The sequence below is a fragment of the Giraffa tippelskirchi genome, chromosome 3 (genome assembly GCF_054371585.1).
Source record: "Giraffa tippelskirchi isolate mGirTip1 chromosome 3, T2T-mGirTip1v1.2.pri, whole genome shotgun sequence".
Classification (NCBI taxonomy): Eukaryota; Metazoa; Chordata; class Mammalia; order Artiodactyla; family Giraffidae; genus Giraffa; species Giraffa tippelskirchi.
In genome coordinates this window covers 166,668,414-166,688,960 of record NC_137277.1, presented here as the reverse complement: position 1 = coordinate 166,688,960, position 20,547 = coordinate 166,668,414, and positions in this window count along the sequence as shown.

Genomic DNA, 20,547 nt, shown 5'->3' with positions numbered 1-20,547 from the left:
TTCCACTTCTGGTCTGAGTGTAGGAGAAGCCTCCAGTCACTTTACTATTTATGGTACCAGTATTAGTTTGTATCATGTATTTAGCTGCTCCAACTGTTCTAAAGGAAAGTCAGTCTGCCTTTGTACCTATGTTTTTGTATATTCTCAATACAACATCAAGTGCAAAGGAACTGGGAATCTGACTCTCAGACTCTGCACTTCTCAAAAGGGACTACGGTTGAGATGTACAATGGCATTGAGCTTGAAGTTAGCTATGACCTGGGGCCACCACCTATTATATAGTTCAACGATTGTTTGGGAAGCTTTGAGGTGACATAGAGATCTGACCCAGGGGCCTAAGAGAAATTTTTCTTCATTTACGATCAGCTGACCATTCTGTTTGTAGTGTAGTCTAGATTGAGACCAGAGATTTCTCATGTGAAAAGACGAATATTTTTTTTTTCTTCAAGTGAAACAAACAAAAAAACTTTTGTATCTCTTCTTTCTTCCTATCTACCACTGGGAAAGGATGACAATAAGAAAGAACAGTAGGTACAAAGATATTGAAAAAAAAAACACACACAACTTTTTGAATGTGATTCTAGAACTATAGCAAATGCATGAAAACAGAACTTGTTTCTAGAGACTCTATTTTATGCTTTTCATACCAGATATAAAAAGTTATTATCTTATATGTAAAGAATTCTTTTACAAGCACAAATGGAGGATCAAGGAGAAGAAATTCTTAAGGTATTTTAAATTTACTGAAGCTGTTGCATGGACATTTTTATATACTTTTGAAAAAAATAACATATTCTCCAAAAAAGATAGTCTAAACTATTACAAGCCTATATTGTTTTGCATTAAAAGATTTGTGTTCATCAATTGAAGTTGGATAGAATGGTGACTACTAATTTTTTTGAAATATGTTCATTTAAAATATGAAATACAAAGAAATAAAGGACATATACACATGTGCAGGTCTTATAAGCAATACATTTCATTACATGGTTTTGCTGGAAGGTAAACCAGGTGATAGTAGGGGCCTTACCTGTGTTATTTACTGGTTCCATCCCACGGGCTATTATAAAAATCATTATATTTCGAAAGTGTTGTTTTTTAGATGCTAAGTCGTATTTGAATCTTTTTGCAATGCTATAGACTAACTTGACAGGCTCCTCTGTCCATGAAATTTCCCAGGCAAGAATACTAGAGTGGGTTGTCATTTTCTTCTCCAAAGAATCTTCCCAACCCAGGGATTGAACCCACATCTCTTGCATTGGCAGGTGGATTCTTCAACCCACTGAGCCACCAGGGAAGACCCCAGGGGCTATTATAATGCACAACTCACACTAGGTGTCCAATAAATATTGGCTTCAATTAACAAATACATACAGAGCTTTCCAGATGTCAGGGACCAGGAATTATTGGTTTCTCTATCTACATTGTCATATTCCATATGAATGAAACATTGTATTCAATTTGATCTTCTGCCTAAAGACATAATCTTATATTTTGAACAATATACAAGATTTTGCATGTATATACACATACGTACGTGCACGCATGCTAAGATGCTTCAGTCGTGTCTGATTCTTTGTGGCTCCATGGACTGTAACCCACTAAGCTCCTCTGTCCATGGGATTCTCCAGGCAAGAATACTGGAGTGGGTTGCCATTTCCTTCTCCACGGGAGCTTCCTGATCCCGGGATCGAACCTGGGTCTCCTGCTTTGGAGGCAGACACTTTAACCTCTGAGCCACCAGGTTTGTATGTTAATTTTTTTAAAGTATCTCTGTGTGTGTCATCTCAGTACTTCTAGTTACTAAACTGTTGGCAGAAAGGAATGCTATCATTATCAAATTAATGGAAATTCACAGACAATGAATTAAAACTCCCTTTAGAAAATGCTTTGAATGTTTTGTTGCTGTCTTGAGAAATTCATGCCTCCAGCGTGGGGTCGCACAGAGTCGGACACGACTGAGGTGACTTAGCAGCAGTTCCTTTATCTCTGGAACTTATAAAATTTTGTAACTGTGGGTTAATGTACGAAACCAAATCTTTGTTATCAACATTATAGGTGTATTCCAGTAACATATATCTTATCAACAAACTGAAAAACATCCTTTCCTAGCAGAAAAGCATTTTAAACACTTACATTTTATTTCAGGGAAATCTTTTCTCTCCTGAGGTGTGTTGTAAAATAGAAAAGTTTAGATTTTCTGAAGAGATCTTGTTTACTAATACAGCTCAAGTCTTGGAGAACTACTAAGCTTTCTTACGACTACAAATGTATCTATTTCTCTAGAAAAAAACACACAAATTTTCGAGACATTTATTTTTGATCTATCCTTTTACTCTTCAATGTCCCCTATTGAAAAGACTGACGGTTAAAGAGCTACTTTCATAGTGAAAAAGACGAATCACCCTAAATGACAAGATTCAGATGTTATTTGATTATAGTGTTTTGTAAAGCAAGCAGGAGACTCCCGCCACCTAGGGAATGGTGGTTAGATTTACTTTTCTATCTCAAAATCTGCCACATGAGCATTCTGTCATCTAACGGGTTCGAAGGAATTCACTTAACAAACATTATCCTGAAGGAAAAAAGAACATGTTGTTCCCTTAAAAAAAAAAAAAAAAAAAAAGTCCAGTGGCTTCCCATCGCGCTCATAAAAGACTCCAACTGCTTGCCACAAACCACAAGGTCCTACCAGACCTGGAGAGTCTCCTGAGCATTTTTGCCACGTTCATTTGTTTTGATAGTCACGGTTCTCCTCACCAGACACTCCCTGCCTGCAGGTTTCCTCATGAACCCGCTAAAACCTGGTCTCTGCACAGAGAGTTTTTCTCACCGCCCATCTCAAGTAACTCACCCCCTCCCACTAGAATGCAAACACCGTGAGAAGAGGGAATTTTCCATGGCATCCAAGGTTATGTCTTCAGCAGTGGACTGGTATAAATTCAGTGTTGGTTGAATAACTTTAAAAATATATATATATCTCTTTACTTCTTGTTTGCACCCTAATTTTATAGATGAATCTAAGTCACACATTCAAGGTTAGCCACCAGCTCCTGCAGAACCTTCATTGTCACTTAGCTTCCTAGCCAACCAATGCTTTTCCACTGTGCCCTGCAATTAGAATTTTTTTTCTTTTCTTTTTTTTAATGTTTCATTTTGTATTGGGGTGTAGCTGATTAACAATGTTGGGATAGTTTCAGCTGAACAGCGAAGGGACTCAGCCATACATATACATTCTCTCCCTAAGTCCCCTCCCACCCAGACTGCCACATAACGTAGAGTAGAGTTCCATGTGCTATATAGTAAGACCTTGTTGGTTATGCATTTTAAATACAGCAGTGTGCATATAGCGGCATGTCCATCCAAACTACCTAACTATCCCTTCCCCCCATCCTCTCCCCCTTGGGCAACCATAAGTTCCTTCTCTAAGTCTTTGAGTCTCTTTCTGTTTTGTAAGTAAGTTAATTTGTATCATTTCTTTTTAGATTTGCTTACAAGGGATGTTTGTGTTACAATATTTCTCCTTCTCTGTTTGACTTTCTTCACTCAGTATGAGAGTCTCTAGGTCCTCCCGTGTTGCTATAAATGGCACTATTTCATTCTCTTCAAGGCTGAGTAATATTCTGTTGTATATATGTACCACATCTTCTTTATCCATAGGATTTGGTTTTTTTTTTTCATTTAGTCTTTGCCTTTTATTATGTGTTCGAGTTTTCACAGTTTTCTCCTTCCCTAAATATATTCCTATTAAAAATATTTGGAGATTTTTTTCAGACAGTATGAGTAATATTTACAGTGTTTTATTTGATAAAGATAAGAATGAGGATATAGAGGTGTATGTAGCACCTAGGATAAAAATGCAGAAATTGTAATAAGCATTTTGTATTTGTGCCTGCCAAAGAAACTCTGGAAGAATATGCATGAAATGAAGAACAGTGGGCACAATGTATGGACATACATTAGAAAAGGGAAGAAAATAAAATGGTTCATTTAAAGCTCTTAAATTTTTTTAATTTTTAAATTATGCAATGGTATTCTTTACTCAATAAAGAAATAAAATTTAAAACCCTTCACACAAAAAATCATTTATATATATGAAAGTTCATTTGTGATCATTTTTGTTTTCAAAAGCAGAGGGAAGATGTGGTCACATCCACATGTGGTTACCAAGTCACGTAATTGGGGTACATTCGCAAGTGTTTTGTAGTTATGATTCAACTTCTGAACAATATGTAGAGTATTTTAGGAATTTCAAATGTTAGTAAATAATTTTTGTGCCATACTAGAGAAGGAAACACAATGATTAAAACTTCCAAGAAAGATGAGAAAACTTAAAAAGAAATTTAATCCTTTTACTGTTTAAATTTTGCTAATTCTTTTGCTGGAGGTTCCCTGATGGCTCCGTGGTAAAGATTTCACCTGCACTGCAGGAGGTGAGTGTTTGATTCCTGGGTTGGGAAGATCCCTTGGAGAAGGAAATGGTAACCCACTCCAGTATTCTTGCCTGGGAAATCCCATGGACAAAGAAGCCTGGCGGGTTATGGTCCTTGGGGTCGCAGAAGAGTCGGACATAACCTAGTGACTAAACAACAACAGCAACAGTTCTTTGAACTAATGGTTTTCATATAGTATTTAAGTGAATTATGTTCATAATTATTACAAAAACTCTCACAGGGACCTGTAGCAAGTAAGAGTATACAATTTTGGAAAGAAGATTCCATTTAGGTGGAGAACATTAACACTGAAGGAAATATCATGATTTGGAGGAGGATTTTATAACATGGCCAGCTAACCTTACCAAGATCATCAAACATAATCAAGGTTTTAAAAGTTGATTGACAGTTATAAATTAGTGTAGGCAAGTAAAATACGAGAAGCAAATCTATGCATATGGTTAAAGATGAATGAACTAATTTTTCTTGGATTATAGACCCATGAACCTACAGCTTTCATGATGAATAAAAGAATCCTCTATGTAAGCCTAAAGACATTTTTCTGTATTTTCTCCTGACTCTATGTTTTTCTTCAGGTTAGCTGATTTAATTAAATATTCTCTAAAACACTGGATGTTAAGAAATGTACAAAAACTAAGATCCTGAAATCTCCCAATTTAACGTTGATTAAAATCAATGAGTTTGGAGTTTTCTGTTAAATCAAAAGCTGCTGGCTTTCAGCAACTCTTTATTTTTGGAGAAACAGCTTTTTCTTTGTGTAACAAAAAGGCTTAGGAAAACTTCTTAAAAAAAAAAAAGACTTATAGGCTGCTGAGTCTTAAAATAACCTTTAAGGACCATCCCAGATGTAGCAAGATGTGCAAATGCATCTGGACCCAAACCCAATGAGTGAAGTGTCCCGCAGTTCAGGACAAGCCCCTTTTTGGGGTCACATCCTCCAACTCAGTACCGCTATTGCGTTGTGTGCGCCTTCCCTGGAACTCATCAAAGCAAAGGCCATTTCTTTCGTTTCGTTTCCATTTATTTCATTTCATAAACAGCCTACTTCGTCGCTGTGTAAATATTAGCTCCACAAAATGTATCCCTTATTGACCAAAGTATAGAAACTGAGTTAATGTAAAAATGTATTTCCCAAGACAACTGTGTTTATCTGATTGCAATAAATTTGATATTTACCAAGGGCCCTCTATGTACTGTGTCCCAAAGTTCCTAAATAAGAGACTTAAGCTGTGCCCTAAAGTAATTCATCACATATCATGAAGGAAGAAAATGCAGATTTTTTAAATCTGTATTGGATATAAATTTTGTTGAACAGTAACTCTGTTAAGGAATTAAGAGCTGTTAATAGAAACGTGGAAATGAATATGAAAAGCTTTTGTCTCAGTATTAGCTAAAGTAATGCTGAGCGCAGGGTAGATTGAGGTCCATGAAATGTGAGAAAACAAAACAAATACTGATGGAAAACACCCGTAATTGGTCTTCAAAAGTTTTAGGGATAAGTAATTCTAAGACAAAAACAATTTAAGGATTATCCTTATGTTACCCACTCTGACATTGGTTGATCTTGCATTCTTTTATTTCTATAGGGGATGAATGATGGGAAAAGATTGCTTCTTTGCAGGATACTAATAGAACACAATAATTTCTCTAACAAATTGACTCCAAAATGTGTAATGACTCAGTCAATAGGTTAGTTCTTGCTCATATAACAGAGCAGATGAATGGGTTGATGAAATGGCTTATCTTCATGAAATCATTCTGGGACCCAGGTTTAGAGAAGTGTAGCTATCTCTAATGGGGCTTCCCTGTTAGCTCAGCAGCCTACAGTGCAGGAGATGCACGTTCGATCCCTGGGTTGGGAAGATCCCCTGGAGGAAGAAATAGCAACCGACTCCAATAATCTTGCCTGGAAAATTCTATGGACAGAGGAGCCTGGTGGGCTAAAGTCCATGGGGTCACAAAGAGTCAGACATGACTGAGCACACAACAGCACAAATTATATTTAATATACTGTAGCTTCTAAGGTCAACCTGAGTCTGACTCCATTCTTGGAGACAGGAGGTGAGAAACATGGAAGGTGGTTAGTGGGCTGTTTCAGTGGAGCGTAACAGAAAATGGTGCACAAACACACCTTAGAAATATCACAGGGTATGTTTCAGACCCTTACAAGAAAGCAAATAGCGCAGTAAGGCAAATCACACACATTTTGGTTTCCCAGGGACATAAAAGCTAAAGCTATGTTTACACCATACTGTAGTCTATTAAGTGCACTATAATAGCATTGTCTAAAAATAGTACACTACTTAATTAAATGTACTTTATTGATAAAAATATTAACACTATCGGACAATGCAGGGTTACCCTAACCCATCAGTTTGTTAAAAAAAAGAAAAAGATCTGCAAAGCACAATAAAACAAAGTATACCTACTTCATTCCTGCTGTTGGCTAGAGCTTACTCAACAGCTACATCTAACTGCAAAGTAGACTGGAAAACGTAGTCTATCTGTAGTGTCCTGGAAAATAAGAGAATATAGATTTAGGGGAATATACGTAAGTCTCTGCCATAAACAGTGAGATTGGAAAGAATAGGGGCTTTCCCAGGTGGCTCAGTTATAAAGAATCTGCCTACAATGCAGGAGACTTGGGAAATGCAAGTTTGATCCCTGGATTGGGAACATCCCCTGGAGAAGGAAATGGCAACCCACTCCAGTGTTCTTGCCTGGAAAATTCCATGGACAGAGAAGACTGGTGGGTTACAGTCCATGGGATCGAAGAGTCTGACACTACTGAACGTGCGTGTACATATGTATTTGGAGGAGCGATTGTCCCTGTCAGTGGGTATAATGACCTGCCACATCAGTTCAGTTTTTGCAAGCTGTCTTCAGATATCAAACAACTCGGTAAAATAAGTGACTGTGATTTATGGTCCCAGGTTTATATATTAATTGAAAATCTTATTTTAATTTAATGGTGAATTAGTTTGCTTCTTTTTATACCCACCCCTCCACCCCACCCCCCGCCCCAGGAAGTGCCATCTGCTAGGAAATTTGGCTTTCCAATTAAGGCTTTTGCTAACAGAAAAACAGTTGTGTTCTTTTCTCTTTGCTTGTTTTCTGTTTTATCTCTGAAAATCAAAGTCAATCCATCTCTAAAATCTTCCTGATACAATTTTACATATTGTTTTGCAAATGGCTTTTTTCCACTTAATACATTTTAGATATTTTTCTATGGCAGTATCACAGATGCATCTCTCTCTCTTTTTTTTGTCGCAGTGCAGCTTTCGAGATCTTAGTTCCCCTACCAGGATCCAACCCATGCCTCCTCCTGCAGTGAAAGCATGGAGCCTTAACCATTGGACTGCCAGAGAAGTTCCCCTGATAGTTGTAAGTCCTTCACATTCATAAAATTTAACACACATTATCATTATTATTGTGAAAGTTTTGTAGATGGAATGAGTCTGAAGCTGGTGGGAGGAGAAGGGACACAGAGCTCACATTTTGTGGGCATTCATTCACCCAACCATCCACAAATGTTTATGGAGTTCCTACTCTGTCCCAGGCTAACACACTAGGCATGCTTAAACAATGGGCATTGACAGTGTATCAGACTCTAGGCTGGGTGGCATACATCTGTTTCCTTTTATAATTCTCCCCAAATCCTTCCAAGGCAGAAATGAAATCCCCTGAATAATCAAAAGGGCAACGAGATTAAGTCACTTATCCCAAGTCACTTGTTAGTCAAAGTCAGTAGTAGATCTAAGGTTAGAAACAAAATCTGCCTGACTGTAAAACTGTGTTCTTTCCAATGCGCCATCCTACCTCCTAAGGCAAATGTCTATTTACCTGATCATCCACAGGACCTTGAGACCTTGATATATATCTGTACATAAAATGAAGTATTGGAACCAGAGGAGTTAAGGGATTTGAGGTGCTACTGGTTTCCATTGTGGGAACCCCCCTGCAGGATTGCAACAGTTTGAACATAAAACTTGGCTTTTGAATATTAAGCACAGATGTTTTTGTCCTACTCCCACCAATGTGGGAAAAAATTCTGAAAGAGGACTTGAGAACAGCTATAGAGAAAATAATCTATCATTTTCCAGGAAAGTTATGTCACGGTGACGCTTTCCTCAGAGTCTATTTCTGCCAGCCCCCAACCATGAAGGCAAAATAATGAACCTCTTCCAGAATGCCAAGAACATCCTGAGAGATATTCAGGTATTTGTGGAAACCACAGTATTGTGGTGGCAACAGTTGGGCCAGTTCTTGGCTGGATTCCAGGTTGACTCAAATAAGGGGTGGGAGTTCTGGCCATGGGGTACCAACGGGTACTTTGAACCCTGCCAACATACTCAGATGGCATTAGGTGACCCTAGGATTACAGGAACAGGGATGATCTCATAAAACAATTGGGGTCATCATTAATAAATGTATAGCCCACTAATCAAAAGATCTGGGTCCTACTTTGATGGGTATAAAAGTTGCTTCCTAAAAAAGCCGTTATATTCATTTATATTATTATAGATACCATTTACAGTAAGCACTAAATGTGTGATTCATTTCACACAAATTAATTGATCTCTTACTAAGTGCCTAGGTTGAGGATAAAGTGATGAACATTCTGGCAGACCCACATTTACCTTCTCATAGGGGAAACAAACAGGCATATAAATACAAGTTAAATAATTTTAGGTAATGATGGGTGAGAAAGTGTTTAGAGGTAAAAGGGCAATTTACTTTCAAAGGATTCAGATTAAGGACAAGAACTAGTGGGGTAGAGAGGGGAAAACCCTTTAAACATAGATCAAGGAGAGGAATAGAGGTGACATTTGAGCAGAGGTATGAATGATTGGGGGAGAATGTTGGAAAAACGTGTTCGAGGCACAGAAGACAGCATTTTAAGTGACGCTGAGCAAAAACAGGGGGAGACTGAAGAACAGAAAATCTCAGAGGCAGTCAGCCGCCTCACAAACCATGGTGAGGACTATGAATTTTATTCTGAATCTAAAGGGAAGCTATTGTACTTTTAAAGAAATTATTAAAATCTGATTTGCATTTGTAAGTGATTACTATTGCTGCTAATCAGTAAATAATGTACACCAGAGTAAGAAAGGAAGTAGCCCAATTCAAAATGTCTCAAATATTTCCATCCAAAGCATGAAATTGGCTTAGCTAGAATGGCAATGACAAATAGGATGAGACAGACAAGGAAACTGCAAGTCAGAAATAGAATGTTTTAATTTTAACTTATACTAAAGGTAAGACATATGAGTTGCCCTCAGTAAGTTTACATTCTAGGGGGAAGGTGAGAAATCTACAGATAAACTGATTACATAAAAGTCAGAAATCACGTCAAATCATATTAACAAGTGGGATACAGAGAATTGAAATATGAATAGGTGAGTGAAATGAAAGGTGACTGGGTAGCCAGGGAGGAACTCTGTCTTTTTTTGTTTAACTTTTTATTTTTATACCATTTCAGGCCTAGAAAAACATTTTAAGAATAGTGCTGTTCAGCCAGATTCTCCGATGTTAACACTTAACTGCTGCTGGTTAGAAATATTTGTCTTTGTGTCTGAGATTATATATCCTCTAGTCAGCTATTAAAAAAATGCTAGATTCTAAAAATGTTCAATAAACATTTCCTGTAATGAAAATATAGAATTATACTCTCTTTTCAGTTTGGTTTTCTCTAAGTTTCTCAGGGATGAGGAGTTAATATCTAATATACATAAACAGCTTATATAACTCAATATCAAAAAAAACACAGACAATCCAATTGAATAAAGGGCAGAAGCACTAAAGAAGCGTCTTTTCAAAAAGGAAATGCAGATGGCAAACAGGCACATGAAAAGATACTCAACATCGCTAATGGCCAGGGAAATGAAAATCAAAACCACAATGAGCTATCATATCACACCAGTCAAAATGACTATCTCAGAAAGAACACAAGTACCAAGTGTTGACGAGAATGTATAGAAAAGGGAACCGTCATTCGCTGTTGGTGGGAATGTAACTTGGTACAGATGTGGGAAACAATATGAAAGTTTCTCAAAGAAACTAATAGAACTACTATATGACCCAGCAATTATACTCCTGGGTGTGTGTGTGTATATATATATATATATATATATATATATATAAAACTTGTGTGCTTTATATATGAAGAAGCATTTGGAAAGATGTTCATAACAACACTATTTACAATAACCAAGATATGGAAGCAACCCAAGTGTTTGTCAACAGAGGAATGGATAATGAAGATGTGGTATGCATATATATATATATATATATAAATATTACTCATCCAGAAAAAATAATGAAATCTTGCCATTTGCAACAACATGGATGGACTTGGAAGGTGTTATGTTAAGTACAATAAGTCAGACAGGTGTAAGATAGGCTATAGGGTTGTACAATGCAGGGAATATAGCCAATATTTTGTAATAACTGTAAATGAAATACAATTATTAAACATTGTGTAAAGATTTAAACAATTAAAAAAAACACAACATGCTCTCATAATCAAGGATTTTCTTCCTCTCGTTTTAGTTGAATGTTGACTGCTTGGGTTTGAAGCTACCTAAGGACCCAAGCAAATAACCCCAGACATCTTCCTGCTCACTACAAGTGTCTCAACCTTTTATGTATGTACGTACATGTTAGACTCTTTGGCCTCCCTGTCTGAACAGTCCGAAGCTCTGGCCGCCAATCAACATGTGGTTACTGTGAGCCCTGATCATGACTTAATTATAGAGCTTGCGTCTGTGCTCAGGAGCTCAGTCATGTCTGACTCTTTGCCACTCCATGGACTGTAGCCCACCAGGCTCCTCTGTCCCTAGAATTCTCCAGGCAAGAATACTGGAGTGGGTTGCCATTTCCTCCTCCAGTCACAGGGCTAGTTCAAAATAAAATAGAGATGCCGGATAGAAATTTAGAAACATTGTTATTGATAGTTTTTTTTTTTAAATTAAAACTGAAGTGTAACAGGTGGCACCAGTGGTAAAGAACTCGGCTGCCAATGCAGGAGATGTAAGCGACGCTGGTTTGATCCCTGGGTCAGGAAGGCGACTCACTCCAGTTTTCTTGCCTGGAGAATCCCATGGACACAGGAACCTGGCCATAGTGTTGCACAGTCGGTCAAGACAGAAGCGACTTAGCTTGCACGCATACAAAGCCTAATGGTGGGAGGCAAGTCAGGCATGTTTTCTAAATAACGCCTTTGCTTGTGTTACTTCTTTTTTTTTGGAATCTTGCTATGACTAATACACATTACTTTTAGAGACTTTAATAGCTTTCAGCATCAAGCATGTTGGCAAGCATATTTTCCTGTTTTCTGGGAGTGTTTCAGGAGGTCTGAGCTGTGTCCTACTTTTCCTTTTACACCCAGCATTTAGTTCAAAGCTCACCACATAGTAAGTACTTAATAAGTAATTCACAAATAAACATATGTGTATGTATATATGTATATAAACATAAACATTATATATAAGGTTAAAAGACTACAGAAATCAGGAGTAAACAATAATACATTATGTTTGGAAAACCCTTTCCCAAAAAGTAAGAAAAAAACCATGGAGTGTGTCTGTAAAATGCTGGGAACTTGAGAAAGAGGTTCTTTTTTAAAAAATAACTTAAAAAACATCTTTTTGATAACAGTTTTATTTTTTTTTAAAAGCACAGGGGATTTGTAATTTAATGCCCTATCCACTCAAGAATATTTATTAAAAAGAGCAAATGAATGAGTAAATGAGTTTGATAGAGAAACAACTTTCTTTGAAATGGGAAGCATTAAGGTTCTTTCAAGTTTATTTTAAATAGAAAATAAAATGTACATACACACAGATAAAATGCATTCAACAAAGTGTCTATACCTAACACACACAATTAAAAATGCTTTCTCTTTTACTTCCAGACCGTCTGGTGGGTTTGCCAGTAACCGTACCTTTAAGGTATGTGGAGAGGATAGTAACTTGAGCTGGTCTGGCAGCTCCTGAGTGGGTGGTGGAGACAGCTTGGCTTTGAATGGGCCCTTTGATGGAGCCAAGCATCTCCCATCTCCTGGAGCCTTATTCTCATTAACACTTGCCCCTTGGGGCAACTCTTGGCCAAAAGGAAAGCAGACAGGAGTGCACCCGCTCTGGGCCTTGCCCTATCACATTGGGACTTTCCTGACTGGCTTTGGAACTAGCAATCCATTCAATGACTGGTTTCCCATTCTCACAGGTGGCCTCTTCCTTTCTAGGTTGCTGATCTGAAGACAGACGTGCAAATGGCAGCTTTAAGGGAGCTGTGGTCTTCGTGCTCAGGGCGCCCGACAGCTGGCCACACTCCATTGTGAACCACCCGTAAATGATCGAAACTTTTGCTCTATTCCCAGGGGACCCCCCCATTAAAATGATTTTGCATTCACTACCTGCCAAGAGGACCTGTAAATGAGCCAAAAGGAGTAGCAGATTAAGCGTAATTATGAATTCTGAGTGGAAAGGAGTAGTTGGAGATTGTTTGCCATGAAAGACCTGTTTTTTTTTCCCCTCCTGAACATTCACATAAGGAAGTATTGAATGCTCCATGGAGTCTTTTGTATTTAAATGTGCTTTGCAATTAATGCTTCTCCTTGTGCTTTCATGGAAACGATAGAAAACCTCCCAAACTTGAAAGCTGTTTTTAGAGTTGGATTTTGATTTGCTCAAATCTGTATCCAATCAGCACTGAATTTTCTAGATAAGCATTTTTAACATTTATTACAAGAACCAATACCAAATGCATTTCCCAGGCTTAGTTGTCAATGAGTGGTTAATCCTTAGGGATTTATAAACCAGCACAACTGAGTAAGGATTCAAAGGCCTCTTACAGGCTCTTCTAGGGTACTTAATGTGTCCCCATCAGGAAGAAGTCATTGTGCCATTTATTCTTTTGTGTTTTCCTTCTTCATGAATAGAAAAAGAAAAGTTCAAGACGTTGAACATAAAAATATTTGCAGTGCTTGCAGACACGACATCAATTCGCATCCATGAATGTTTACAATGTTCCTGATTTGCTTTTAATTTTATAAACGTAATAACTTTGTTAACTAAAAAAAAAAATGTGTTATAAATTGTTGATATACCATACCAATGATTTAACGTGCTAAATAAAAGTGAGTTTTGTTTTTCTCTCTCAAGCACACAACTGGATAAAAGTGAAAACTTTTCCTGATTTGCTTTAAAGTTACTAACACGAGTCATCAGTGTTTTTTTTTTTTTTTTTTCATGTTGTCCATAGATTTTTCCCTCTTCTCAATTAGCAGTCCCCAACCATTTTGGTTCCAGAGACTGATTTTATCGAAGACAATTTTTCCATGGACTGAGTTGTCAGTGGATGGTTTCGGGATAATTCAAGCACATTCCATTTACTGTACACTTTGTTTCTAGTATTATTACATCAGCTTCTCCTCAGATCATCAGATGTTAGATCCTGGAGGCTAGAGACCCCTGTAAAATACTTTTATCTGTATATAGGAGTAGTAGCATTCACGATTTCTTTGTGGCTATGTAAATATTCTATTTATTTTTCCTAAAGTGTATTATCAACTACCATCACACTATTAGGAAAGTAAGATCAGAAATTGTGTAAATTTAAGTAAAAATGCTGATTTTTTTTTTAAATGAGCCTGGCAGAAAGCTGGAAGGTGATGATGATCAGGACAGTAACACTGATAAGAGCTAGAAAATACTGAATATTTACAATATGTCAGACACCGAACTTTCTACCTCTATTATCTTCTAAATCTTCATAAATCTATAGAGGAGTTACCACTATTATCTTCACTCTATAGATAGAGTCTGAAGCCTAGAAGGTTTGTTAGTTTCCTAAGATCATAGGATAATTTTTAGCTAGAGGCTGAAATTTGAACCTTGACATGCATGTGTTACATGGATAATATATATATATTAAACTATATATATATATAGTTTTAACTACTTTCAGAGTAACCTTATAGAACAAACAAAAATGCCAGTCTCATTTCTTTCTAATCATCTTTATATAAAATATATCCCCCTGTTTCTTATATTCTTAAAAATTATTTAAATCTACCCATTGCATGTGGTTTAAAAGCAACTAATGCATTTGGTTAAAAGAAAATCCACATGTTTAGTCAAAGATGCACAGAGCCCAAATTCCAATTGAATTAAATTTTCACTTTTATCCAGTTGTGTGCTTGGGAGAGAAAAATAAAACTCATTCTTATTTAGCATGTTAAATCACTGGTATTGTACATTAGCAATTCATAAAATTTGTTTTATTTTTTCAGCTGACAAAGCTATGTTTAACCATTTCTATTCAGTTTACGAAAAATTCTTAATCATGAAGTATATATAAGATGAAAACAAATTGCAAATACTCTGCCCTCACATGATCTGTGCCTCTTCATAGATCCATCACCCCATAGAATTAATGGTTCATGTTTTTAGCCTCATTAATGAAGCTATTTTTTTAGCAAGACAAATTATATTGCTTCCTTCATTGCTGATATTCGATTACTTAAGTGGCTTAAAACAATATGCAAATAATCCTACATTTATGTTTAGTACTTATTAAAGCAAGACATCTTGTTAGTCTGGATTTTGTTGCTGTTCTTAACTTGAAAACAAATTTACTCTATGTTGAATAGTCAGCAAACTTAGGATCTACTCATTCATTGTTTGGTGAACATTGTACTCTGTAGAAGGATGCCACAGGCAGGGGTGAGAGGTTGTTGTTGGTCGTTGTTCAGTTACTAAATCATGTCTGACTCTTTGTGACCCATGGACTGCAGCACACTAGGCTTCCCTGTCCTTCACTGTCTCCTGGATTTTGCTCAGACTCATGTCCATTGATTCAGTGATGCCATCCGACCATCTCATCCTCTGTCACCCCCTTCTCCTCCTGCCCTCCATCTTTCCAAGCATCAGGGGCTTTTCCAATGAGTTGGCTCTTTGCATCAGGTGAGGGAGGGGGGAGTGATGGATAATAATTGTTTTTTTCTAACACTGAATGCTACAAGTTTCTGAAAACATTTTCATGGAAAAAAGAACAGTGTAAGGGGCTAGAGTATTTATCTAGCCTTGCTATTTTTCCTTCTTCTTCCTACACCTTTATTGTTCAAATATATTCGTGGTCATATAGGGATGACCTCAAAAAGTAACAAGAAATGTTTTTCTCAGTTTATATGTAAGCATTCTGATCTTCAAATATCTGAAAACCCTTTGAAAAGTTACTGAGTCTCCTCTGGTAATAACCCCTTAATACAAACCTGTAGTTGCAAATCACAACTATATGCCTTTCATGGGAAGGGGATGGGAAGTAAAGAAGGTGAAAGAAAGCTGGGTGATACTCACATTTGTGGTGGCATAATAGTGGGAGAGTGAATAGTTATGTATTTTTTCTAATTATAAAAGGAATATGTCTGCATCACAAAAGAATGTTTGAAAGAACTGTCTGGAGGTTTTTTTGAAAAGTATTTGAAAAGCACCTTTAAAAATATGGCAACTGGAAATACCTGCAGTAGGTATTATTTGAACTCATATTTCCCTTTGTTTCTTCTGGCTTCTGACTGCAGATGAGAAAAACACCATTTGTCCTATCCATCCCCAATATGTCCCCTCCTCTCCTGCCCTGATTTTGCTTTTGCTTCCCTTTGGCTGAAGATCCCATATGAGGAGCATCTTTAGGTGATCTTTGTGGCCCTCCATACTTCAAGAATTCTCACTTGGACAGGTCACTGGATCTTCCTGCTTGACAATATTTTAACAAATAAATATGTTGTCCTGAGCCTTGTTTATCACCCTTGAAAGGAGGCATGAAAAACCAAAATTATGGTTTGAAATTTTAAATGGAGTTCTGTGCTAATAAGTAAATGATGTAAAGTGAAAAGAGGGATTTAAAGAGTCAAAGAGAAAAAAAAAAGAAATGGTCATAAAATAGTTAAACAGGGCTAAAGACTGAACTGTGTCCTCTCACATATCTGTATTGATGCCCTAACCCTCAAGGTGATAGGATTTGAAGACAGGGCCCTTGGAAGGTACTTAGGTTTTGATGAGGTCAGGAGGGTGAGACACTCATGACGGGATTAGTATCCTTATAATCACAGATGCCAGAGAGCTTACACTGTCTCTCCCCCTGTTCATAGCAGGGCAGAATGAGAAGGCCTCTGTCAGCAAGTCAGAAAAAGAGCCCTTATGAGACCCAACCATGCTGACCATTCTGCCACCCTGGTCTTGGACTTCTAGCTTTTAGAACTGTGAGAAACAAATTTCTGTTACTCAAACCACCTAGTCTATGCAATTTTGTGACAGCAGCCCAAGTTAATACAATTATCTTAAAGGGAAAAAATAAGACTTATTAATATTTTAATAGAAAAATACCAATTAAGATATCAAAAAGTAATAAAGCAAGACAGACTAAAATTACATTGTTTAAAATAATTAGAATAAGATAATTAGTAAACACAAAAATCTTAAAAGCTCAGAAATAAAGAGGAGAAAGAATGAAAGAGAAGAAATAAAGAAAACCAGTCAAGGAAAAGAAAGAATGCAAAAGTGTAAGTTGCACACCTCACCTTCAAGGCAGAGCTTCCCAAGTGACTCAGAGTGTAAAGAATCCATGTGCAGTGCAGGAGGCGCAAGAGACATGGGTTTGATCCCTGGGCTGGGAAGATTCCCTGAAGAAGAAGGGCATAGCTATCCACTTCAGCATTCTTGCCTGGAGAATTTCATGGAAGAGGAGTCTGGTGGGTTACAACCCATAGGGTGGCAAAGAGTCGGACACGACTGAGTGATGAACACATCTGCAAGGCAAATAGTCCGTTGGATGGAGAGAGCCCCAAGTGACCAAGGGGCTAGCTTTTCTGGCCTTGTTGGTGAGACAGGTTCCCCTAGGTGGAGAGCAGTTGTTCAGATTAAACACTGACTGAGAGCAAGTTCCTAAGACCCTGCTTTTCCACTCTTGCCAATGGTTTATACTATCAAGACCACATGTCTCTCACTCCTAATGTCAACTTTCCTATCTGCTGCAAATGATTCTAGCTGCTCTCTACCGAGGATCCAAAGGTGTTCAAATCCAGCATCCTACAGTCAGACAGAATTTGGGCTCAGTCTCTCCTTCCCATTCAACACTCCCACCTTTCTTTTTTCTGTTTATTCTTTGCTTTTATCCATAAAAAAAAAAAAAACCAACTTACTGGAAGCCTTTAATGCATTGGGTGCCACACCAGTGCTTTGTGTACAATGGAGTCTATTGAAAGGGAGCCAGGGTCTTGCCCTCTTCAAGTGTTCATTATAGTGGGTGGATGAAAGAGGAAGGCTGAAAACAACCAAGCGGCTCTATATTTTTAAAAGGCAACTGCTATAAAGCAAACAAACAGCATGCTGAGAACAAACAGAAAAGGAGCTCTACTATCAGATAGAGTAGTTGTGGAAGGCCTCAAAGGGAGCTAAGCTGAGACTGAAGTTTGAGGTGGAGCCACCTGTTAAGAGGACGGAGCAGTGCAAAAATTATCTAAGTCAGAAAAAAGCCTTAGATTGTTCCTGTGATTCACCCCACCCCCCCCAAAATGGGCCTGTGAACTGGAGGTGGAGCAGGAGGAGGGTGGGAGAGGGGTTTGGTGGGTCTCTCCAGGGCTGTGTCGTCCTCGGGCAGGTTGTGTAATGACTCCATGCCTCAATATCCTCTTTTCCCCATCAGATATACTTGACAATGTCTTCCCCAGGGACCCCACGCTAGAAACATCGAAATCATGGCCATCCCTCCCTTCAAGTTCTTCTTAGGACAGGTCATTTCTCTTCAGAATTAAAGCCATACTGAGCCTCTTGAGAATTTGACCTGCTGGAAATGTAATCTGATTGCTTATCTTTTATTTTCTTTCCATGTATTTAAAAATAAGACCTAGTTTATTGGACTGATAATGCACTCATTGCAACTCAATGTGAAGACAGTTTAAAACTCCAGATTCATTATTTTTCAGTTGAGTTCCTTTCTCAGTGTAGTCAGCGTTGTGAGACAAAGACTGGGCCATAAATCTTAAAATTAGCTGGGGAATTAATTTTAAATTAAACACACTATGATGAATTATAGGCAAATGAATGACTAGGAATGCAGAGAAAGAAAACTGGGTGGGTGGGGTGCATTCACATATGGTGGCTTAAACCAGCTGACCTCTGCAGGTCAGCATCTGTGTCAGAGGAGGAGAGTAATATACACTTCTTTAATTTTGTTTTTTGACTCTGCTTGTATGAAGGCTCATGTCTGAGAAGTCATTTCCAAATGAAAGCAGAATTTATGAGTTGTAGGGTTTTACAGCAAACAGTGACAGTGAGAAGACAACTTTTCAAAATCTGAAAATGCAAAGATTAGACCAATGGTCACACTCGAGGATTGCCGACTTAGTCATCTGACTTCCTAAGTAAGTTTCTGAGGATGAAGGCAATTCTGTAACTCTCTTTTTCCCTCCAACACTTCTCCATTAGTGTGCTGGGAACTGAAATTTGGAGTGGAAGGGTGATCTGCAGAGGCTTTCGTTAGAATTTTTGTGTGGAACCAGAACAATGAGTTTCTACATCATCTGAGATTTGATTTGCAGTATGTGGATACACTGCGGTGGACTGGGCCAGCAGCTCCTCAAGCCTTTATTTAGACCCTGCCAGGTGCTGGTTTTCTGATCTTGTGTAATGTATTAAATTTTGAGCAGCACTTTCTTTAGCTCTAATATGACAAAGAGTCTTTACCCCACAGGTGTAAATTAAATTAAATGAGATGTAAATTAAATTAAATCTTTTGGCATTGTAAAGATTATCCAGAACATAGTTTCAAAGATGTTAGCCATGAGTAGCTTATCAGATTTAGCAAACTGATGTAGGTAAAGCAAGATTTCATCAGATGAAAGGGAAGGAGTTATTGAAAGGATGAGGGAACAGAATGGGAATGGACCTGCCTGTGGAGGGATTCAAGGTGGGCAAAAGACTGCTGTGAGTCTAGGGGGACTTGGCTGATAAACAGAGAAGAGACAGTAGAGGGCCAAGATAAACTCTTATTGACCTATCAAATATGTGTTTAGCTTTTACTTCCAAACAGGTAAAATATGTAAGACAGAACCTCATTATAACTTCATGGGTGGTATGCACTCCTCCCATTTACAGATGAGGAAACTAAGGCACAGAGAGGTTACGTAACTTGCCCAAGGATGTACAGCAGGTGAATATCAGAGCTTGGGTCTGGATGCAGACTCCCAACCCTATGATTTTAAACATTAGACTAAAGCTTCATTTTTGCAATATTTTTCAGTCTTGGCTCTGATCATCTAGAAGTGGAACAGGACATAAAATATTCATGGTCAATCCTCTGCATTCATGTATTTTGTACCTTCTTGATCCCTATGCTCCTGGGCACCTTCTTGTTGTGTCATGGTTTTAATACATCATCCTTTGAATCAACTAATCCCACTTGTTCTTAAACTTCAGTGTATCTTCATGTTTATGTATTTTCCAATTTATTTTCCTAGAGACTTGGAAACTAATCAAATTTTATTTTGTAACCCATATCAATTTATCGAAATTAGTATGCATTTTCTTCAGAATCAACAATATTTTCTCATTTTACTGCATGCTATCCGTAGAGATAGGGAATATGTGGTTAAGCTACAGGCAGTGATCAAAATCTGCAATCCATTTCACAGAGACAATATTCTTTTATTATAAATTCTTACTGCTTCATGTGATTTAGAAAATGGTAGTAATTCAACTAGCCTTAAAACTGTTAAGAGATAGTTGCTTTTCATCTCCTTTCTTTCATGCATGTACTGTGAAATATTTCCTCCCACCGAGGGTGAATTTGTTACCTGTTTGAAACATAAACATTCAAGTTTATAATGCAGTTATTTATTGGCTTTATTAAACATTGCTAGCTTTGATGCTATAAACCTATTAAAAGACATTAAAAAACATAAAGCTGTTCTATAAAGATGAGGAAAGTTGCAGTTGTGAAGTCCCCAACTTATTTTTACTAAACTCTATAAAGCAGAAAGGGAAAATCATTTCTATATAGTTTCAAAGATAAACATGTGTTTATTTGTGTGCCT